This window comes from Centrocercus urophasianus, unplaced genomic scaffold (genome assembly GCF_019232065.1).
Source record: "Centrocercus urophasianus isolate 14NV4802_14NV808 unplaced genomic scaffold, USGS_Curo_1.0 seq_16, whole genome shotgun sequence".
Taxonomy (NCBI): domain Eukaryota; kingdom Metazoa; phylum Chordata; class Aves; order Galliformes; family Phasianidae; genus Centrocercus; species Centrocercus urophasianus.
The window spans coordinates 15,389,351-15,396,836 of NW_024884711.1; the positions used below are offsets into that span (position 1 = coordinate 15,389,351).

The following is a 7,486-nucleotide window of genomic DNA, read 5'->3' on the forward strand; positions in this document are numbered from 1 at the left end:
TTTAATATATAGCAATCCCAGTAATATCCTGAAAAAATATAAATCTGGTATTTTTAATGCAACACTTGGTTCCTTAATTATTACATCTCTGTTCAGATCCCATCTCTACCTATTTTAGTAACAAACTGAAAGGGATATGAGCACAGGGAACCAAGTATTTGCTATGGTTTCAGGGGCTTACTAGGAAGTACCAGATTAGTCTTACAGCTGAGGCAGAAATTGGAGAATAATTAGAATTAACCAGAAGTCAGGGAGTATTCAGCATTTAAAAAAAAAAAAAGAACAAAAAAAAAAAACCCAAAAAAACAACAACAACAAAAAAAAAACCCAATATTTCTAATAGCTGCAATTCAAACAGAAAGCAGTGTTCCTGTTCAACATTGTCATTTCTCCAGCGGAATGGAGGGGAAAGGAAGTGTGATACCTCACAGGGATGTGAAACAGCAGTGTGGGATGTCAAGCACGTCACATCTGCATTTCTTCACTTGCAGCATATCTCTCCATCTGATGGTCCTACCTGTCCTGCATGATGTTCCTGTGTCCTCGGCAGGGGACAGGAGAGCAGATCTAAGGAGGAGCCGCTGCAATGCAGCAGAAGAGCTTTGTGAGAGAAAAATGACTTGCCCCATTCCTTCTACATACATCTATAATATGGATTAACGTGAGAGTGTGTTTGATCCTGTGATAATACAAAAAGCCACAGCTTTCTGTTTCTGGAAAATAAAGATGCCTACCAGCATCTCTTGTTCCTTGCAACATCAAATTGAAACATCACCCCTCTCCAATCTCTGAATGATGCCCCAGGCTACGGCTCAATGACAGATGCTGTGCAACCCTGAGACAGGACCTAATTGACACGTTTCTCCGCAAAGGCGAACTGACTTGAATTTCTACATATCATCTATCAAATGGGAGTCACTGCCTTTTAGCCACAGCCCAGAACTTTTGCCCATATATTTTTTCCATTCCCTGGAAGATTACCTGTGAAGGACCACATTAAACTCCCCAACTGAATTCAACTGTGAAGTGTTGACAAAGCATGAGAAAGCCAATGCACACTGCTACTGAGAAGCAACAGAGCTCAGCACTGGGAAGAGGCTCTTTGCTGACTTTTAACTCATGGCAGAGATGTGCTGATTGCATCGATCTAACTGAACTTTGAGCAATGCTTAAACAATCTCTTTGAGCTCTTCTTGAGTTACCCCAAATTAGTCTTATTCCATGTTAGTCCTTATTCTTGGTAAAAGAGGAGTCATGGTGCTGTGCTTCTTGAATACTCCTAGCTATAACTGAACTGAGACTGTTGTTCAGTGCATGAATATGGAAGTCTGGTTTGGAACATATTTTCTGGAAAACATGGTTCCAGTGAGACACACATGGAGGCACACATACCTTGTTTCTAGTTGGCTGGGCTTTACAGTCTTTTTTGTTGTATTTTGGTTGTGTTGGGTTTTTTTTAGCCTTGGGAGCAGAATGGGAAATAAGGTGTAAAGGAGATGGCATTTCTGTATGCTTCTGAGAGTCTAATTTTGAAATAATATTTAAGAACGGAGGAAAAAAGAAATTCTAATTTGTCCCATTTTGTCACATCCCTTTTTAATAGACTGGAATAACAGCTGTATTTGTGCACTGAAAAAAAACACAAAAACAAACACAGGTTCATGCGACAAAAAGATCTTAAAGACATTTTAAGTGCTATTATTATTTTTTTTTAAAGAGACTCTGTCTTACCCATTCTGTCTGTGGTGATATCAGGAATATTAGAGGTACAAAAGTTGCTCTTCCATCTTTAAATATGCTACTGAGATGTTCATACCTTCATATGACTCACTTTAACTTTTTTGCTGCTTGAAACAGAAAAGGGGGGAAAATATTATTAATAAGAATCTGCAGATAATCTTTTTCAAATGCTTCTTCTAACTGCGTCGGTTATATCAGGATGCTTAGAAACCCAAGAGGGGGGAAGAAATACATGAATGGTTCTTAACAGAGGACCACCGTTACTCAAGTTGTATGAAGGGGCTCAGGGATGAGGGCTGCAGAAGGGTGGTACCAGAGCCTTCCACAGCCCAGTTCATAACACTCATTGTAATTCCCTGCACAGCCTGCTTAGTTAAGATTTGTGCAGGGAGAGTCGCATTTCTGCTCTATTTTTCAGTCTAAGAGCAGCAAAGGAGATGACAAGTAATATCACAGAATCACAGAATGGCCAGGATTGGAAGGAACCTCAAGGATCGTGAATCTCCAACCCCCCTGCCACATGCAGGGCCACCAACCTCCCCATTTAATACTAGACCAGGTATTAGTTCCCAAGCAATTGCAAAGTTACTAATTGTGGTGATGCAGCAGGAGAAAGTAAAGTGTTTGCTACCAGGCTGCAGCATCAGGATTTCATACAAATGTGGATGAGGACATTGATAATGACTTTCTAGTAGGATTTGACTCAGACACGTGTAAAGAGCAGTCCTATCAGGAAGAAATAAAAAGCCACAGCAGCCAAGGGGTTAACAAGACATTTTCTAGAACAAAATGACTAAAAATCACATTAAGGAAAACGAAAATTGGTCTGCACTACTAAACCCCATCTGCCGCTAAGAACTTACATAATATACTGCTGACATCACAACGATATAAATTACACGGTACATTCACATGTGACTTAGAGGTTATATTACTAGTGCATGAAAAAAAAAAAAAACCCTTTAACTTTCAATTTTTAATTTAGGATGGGCTACTGCAGTATGTATTATAAAATTAGATATACAAACCAAAACAGCGACAGCAGTTTGACTTTTTAGGACTTTTACCCCAGCAGGTGCAAAAACATTGGTTTAATCAAAAGCTCATAGCTGCACAAAACCATTTTTAGAAAGCGTATAGCTTTGCTTTCATTCCTGTAATGCAGAATGTGTCACGTGTTTTATTTTAGCTGAAGTACAGAATCATGTTTGTTGCATTTCGCTGCTGTAAAAGCCATGGGTAAAATCCTGGCCTCACTAAAGTCAATAGGAAAACTCCCATGGATTCAATGAGGCAGGCCAACATTCATCCCGTGTCTGCAATCAATCATTAAAATGTAGCTGGCTCCAATGAGTGACTAAACAGGAAAAAAATTACAGCAGAATACTTTGAGTAGTTTGCAAATATTTTAGAGACTTGAGACTCAGGCAATAATGCCTCTCCTAGTTACTCCTAGAAAAACATTTACAAAACTAGCGCTCGTACGTAGGTGATTTCCAGATTGGATTTGCAAAGCTCACTCTATATTTGACATTAAAAAATACATTGGTTTTAACTTCATGTCTTTCTCAAGGATTCCCTTGTCACTTCTACAAGTTTCTTTTGCAGATTTTATCCTTTGGTTGAAGAGGAGGAAGACCTCTTAAATTTCTAGACAGAGAAATTCATGGCTCTTAGAGGATAGTGCAAGAAAACAAGACAGATATGCATTTGTAGGTAATAAATTTTAGTTTGCAATCCATTAAGTTTGTGTCTAACGATCAGCACGCTAATATGAAAAAGAAGAAATGACATATGAAAGTGACAGAAAATTGAGAAGTAGAACAGACGAAGTATATGGCATGAACCCTGATTTCCTCTTCCCTCCCCCATCTTTCACGGATCAACCAACACACCCCATGTCCCAAAGACAGACTTACATAATATTTAAGGCATGAAAACTGAAGAGGCTGCACAGGGTTTCTATAATACACGGTATGTGAGGTGCAGTGAAAGCTGCAAGGAGAGTTTTTTCTTACATGTTACACAGAGCTACAGATAAGACATTTATTCAGATATGGCTGAACTTCAGCTAACAGCAACTCTAGCAACCAAATTAACGTTATGTAAATAAAAAAATTCTGATTCAGACTTCTCACTGGATAAGCAAGTAAATCAGAATGATATAGTAAATTAATCCCTGCTTTTGAAAGTGATGTATTTCATTCCTAAGAGCAGCAACGAAAGCAAATTCTCAGTACATCTGTCATCATAAAAGTCTTTCAAAGCCCACCTCAATAACTTAGAAGGAAGCACGAGTGAAAGGGATGCTCTACATGTGCAAAAATAGGGAAACGTGGAAACTAATCTATACACAAGGAAAATTTATCTGAATGACCACTACATGAAACATGCAAATGGTACTCCTGAACCTCACTCATATAGCTGGGATCACAGAATGGGATAGTTATGGTTGAAAAAGACCTCTAAGATCACCTAGTCCAACCACCAACCCATCCCCACCATGCCCATTAACCACATCCCTCAGTGCCACATCTACCCTTTTTAAGAAAAGGATGTACAAGAGTTTGAAGTGCAATCAGAATGAAGAAGAAGACAGATTTTTAGATTCTGTGCTCCTAGAAAAGACGAATGATCTTAAATATTTAGGATGGATTGCCTTGTTCATTTAAGCAAACAGTGCCACTAAAAACAATTTATTACAGCAAGGCTGACTAGAAACACCTTTAGGAAACACAGGTGCATAGTGGAAAAAGAGAGAACTTGTTTTTCTAAAGCTGCAATTCTAAACTGTTTCAAGCATTGTTTTAGTAGCAGAGATAAATAGCTCATGTCAAGAGAGAAAACAAATGCAACTGCTGCCAGAAGATCCGATGACACTCAGCACAACCTAGCATGAGGTAGGCAGCACTGAAAAGATCACGAGGTGAGGATGGAAATTAAATGGTCAGACAATGATAGGAAAAATACCTGGGTACAAAAACGTATGAGCTTATTTGTGTGCAGGACAGTAGAACAGAAACAATGTGATCTCAGTTGATTGAGACATCGATTTGTTTGTGGAAAGCCCTAAGAGGTGGCAAAATGCCTGCTGGAAACAGGAGGGGAAAAATGCTCATGCTGAAATCCTAGACCCAGCGATGCTCATACGTGTTCAGCTATTAATTGCTGGCTCAATGTTCACTCCCTTGTTTTCCCCTGAGGAGGACCATGAGACACACCAGGTAAGGGGATTGAAAATGCGAAAGAAGTGCTGTGGGTTGCTGGAACATACACACAGATACATGCCGACACGATGGATGACTCAGGCATGAAATTAAGAGAAAGTTTGTCTCAAAGACTGTTGTTAAATATTTCCAGAAGAGAAAAGACGACTCTGGATGAGAGCAACATTGGAAGAGGGAGCTGAGCATTTCCTAAGGACTTTAATTTTCTTTTGGAAGCATTAAGCTTGAAAATAGAGCAGAAAACAGCCGGGCCAGCCATGAGATGTAGTGCGTAAAGATGTCTTCAGGGACAGAGGAGAAACGCAGCTCATCAGAGCAGACAGGGACTGTTAGATACTTGGCTGTACCAAAATCCTCCTTCTTCAAAGATGGTGAATGCCAGCATCTAATTCTAATTTTGTTTACCATATTTAGAGAAACACATGACAGTTTTTCACACTTTGCAACCAAGAACTTCTTTCAGAGTCTATAGAGGCACTAACTTGAACTCTGTCAGTCTTCAGAAAGCAGAACAAAAATGAAACAAAACGCAGTAAGTTGTTCAGTTTGAGAAAAGTTTCTTGTGTTTTAAAGACTACTGAAATTTGAAGGAGAACAGGTTTAGTTTAAAAAATGAGAAAATTATCTCCTCATGAGGGTTTTTTTATGTTTTCTTTTCTAAAACGTACAGAAGTTTTTAGAAGAATCCCTTAGCCGTGCCTGCACAGACACAGCCCGTATGGGGCAATGTAAGCACTGAGCCAGGCCTGCTATCAGCAATATTAACACAACTGATTATGCTGATGGAGTGAAGCCACTGTTTTTATCTTACCTGAGATAAGGCGTACAGGATATACACAGGATATAAATGGATATAAATTGCTATTTGAAATGCAAGGGATTAAAATAAAAGGGGGAAGACGGGGAGAAAGAAGAAGCAGAATCGAGGTTTTGCAGCAAAGATCGCTTTCCTTTATCTTTGGTGCCTCCCTTGTGACAAGCATTAGCTAACATATACGGCTTGAGAACAAGAGCCAGATTTGTTTGTTGTGCTGAGTTTTTGTCAGGAGGGTTTTGATCATTTTCAGGACATATTTCACCTCCTGTTGCTTCAGAGCTTGTGAGGTGGAGCTTTTTCCCACATATGCCATACCTGAAAACACGCGAACGTTCACCTGCACAGCCCACACAAAGCCGACAGACGCTGGGTTAGCGCAGCCCCCGCCGTACGCAGACTGCTGCCACTCCTGCCTGCTCAATCCAGGATTTTGAGGAGCAGTTCTGGATCCACTGAAACAAGAGTAATGTTTCTGGAGATCCAGATAGAGGTGAGCTTTCTGGGTTGCGGGAATACAACCTGCCTCAGCTGCAGCTTCAGGCACACAAATCTGCGGGCAATGGTCTCATTCCCAGCTAGCGACAAGCTGACATAAGGCATTCTGTCAGCCATGAAACTTTAGCTCCATGGCAGCCTTCAGAGCACAGCATAAGCCCCCACAGTTGTATTACTTTCCCTAGGTTAATTTCTTCAAAAGCAGGAAACCAAAATTAAATAAACAGCAGTGTTCTATCTTAGGCTAGATACAAACGTCAAACAAAACTGCCCTAAGAAATCCACACTGCTAGGATGAACAGGTAACAGCGTTCTTGATCATTACATGCTGCTGCTTTTTAATCTCCCCTTTGAATCGTTCATCTGGTTGCAACATCTTGCTGCCGACGTTTCCAAAATTTCACTAACCAGACCAGCTAAAAGAATGGCTGTTTTCAAGCTAAAAAGTCAATAACCTTTGTGTCAGAGCCTTGGTTACAGAGTCAGAGCAGGTCCATTCGTTTCAGCACGGTTACAACTTCTAACCACGATTAATATATTGAAGTCACAAAAAGTTTTTCATCAGAAAAGGCCTTAAGGTAAGTCCTCTGGACTTGCCTTCAATGACAGAAAACAGTGATGAAAACTTGAGAACGTAAAATGCTCATTTTTCCTTCAGAAGATAAAATCTGCTTGGTTTTCAGGACACACCCCATCACAGCATTATTTCATGAGCACATATTATTGTTCCAGAAGTTGGTCCCTCCCCAGTAAAGCTGTATAGCATGCATGATTTATCAGTACGTTCTCTGGAAATGTCCTTAATAGGTGCATCTCGCCATGTTCAAGATACAGGTTAGGACTCAGGCTCCTCTGTCTCCAGTGGTAACAAGTTCTGCAGCCCCAGGCCCTCTGCTAAGAATGCTCGCGCTGTTCCCCACCGCTTACATCACCCATTCATCCCAATTACGTACACCGTAGCTGATGTAGTGCTTCAGTAATTTGTTTTATTTGTGCGCTGATTAAAAATTGCTAGATCAAACATTTAATGAAAAATTCTCCAGCCTGACGGGTTTGCTGCTGAATGCAGTCATTTACAGCTCAGAACTTATAATAACCAGAGCAAGTGTTGGAAAAGCTGTTCATGCCAAATGCTCAGCGACTGACATATATAATCCTATATCTTTTCATTCCTTTTTTTTTTTTTTTTTTTTTTTTTTTTTTTTTT

General features: G+C 40.0%; 1 long non-coding RNA gene across 1 annotated transcript in view; it reads right to left on the reverse strand.

The window, feature by feature from the left end:
• Positions 1 to 1,543: 1,543 nt before the first annotated feature.
• The window catches only part of LOC122159575, a 19,877-nt gene continuing 13,934 nt past the window's right edge, over positions 1,544 to 7,486 (reverse strand). Inside the window, exons 2-3 of the long non-coding RNA XR_006168561.1 lie at positions 1,732 to 1,844; positions 1,544 to 1,629 (exon numbers count right to left, since the gene is read on the reverse strand). This is a non-coding gene — a long non-coding RNA (uncharacterized LOC122159575). The remainder of the gene's footprint in view (positions 1,630 to 1,731; positions 1,845 to 7,486) is intronic.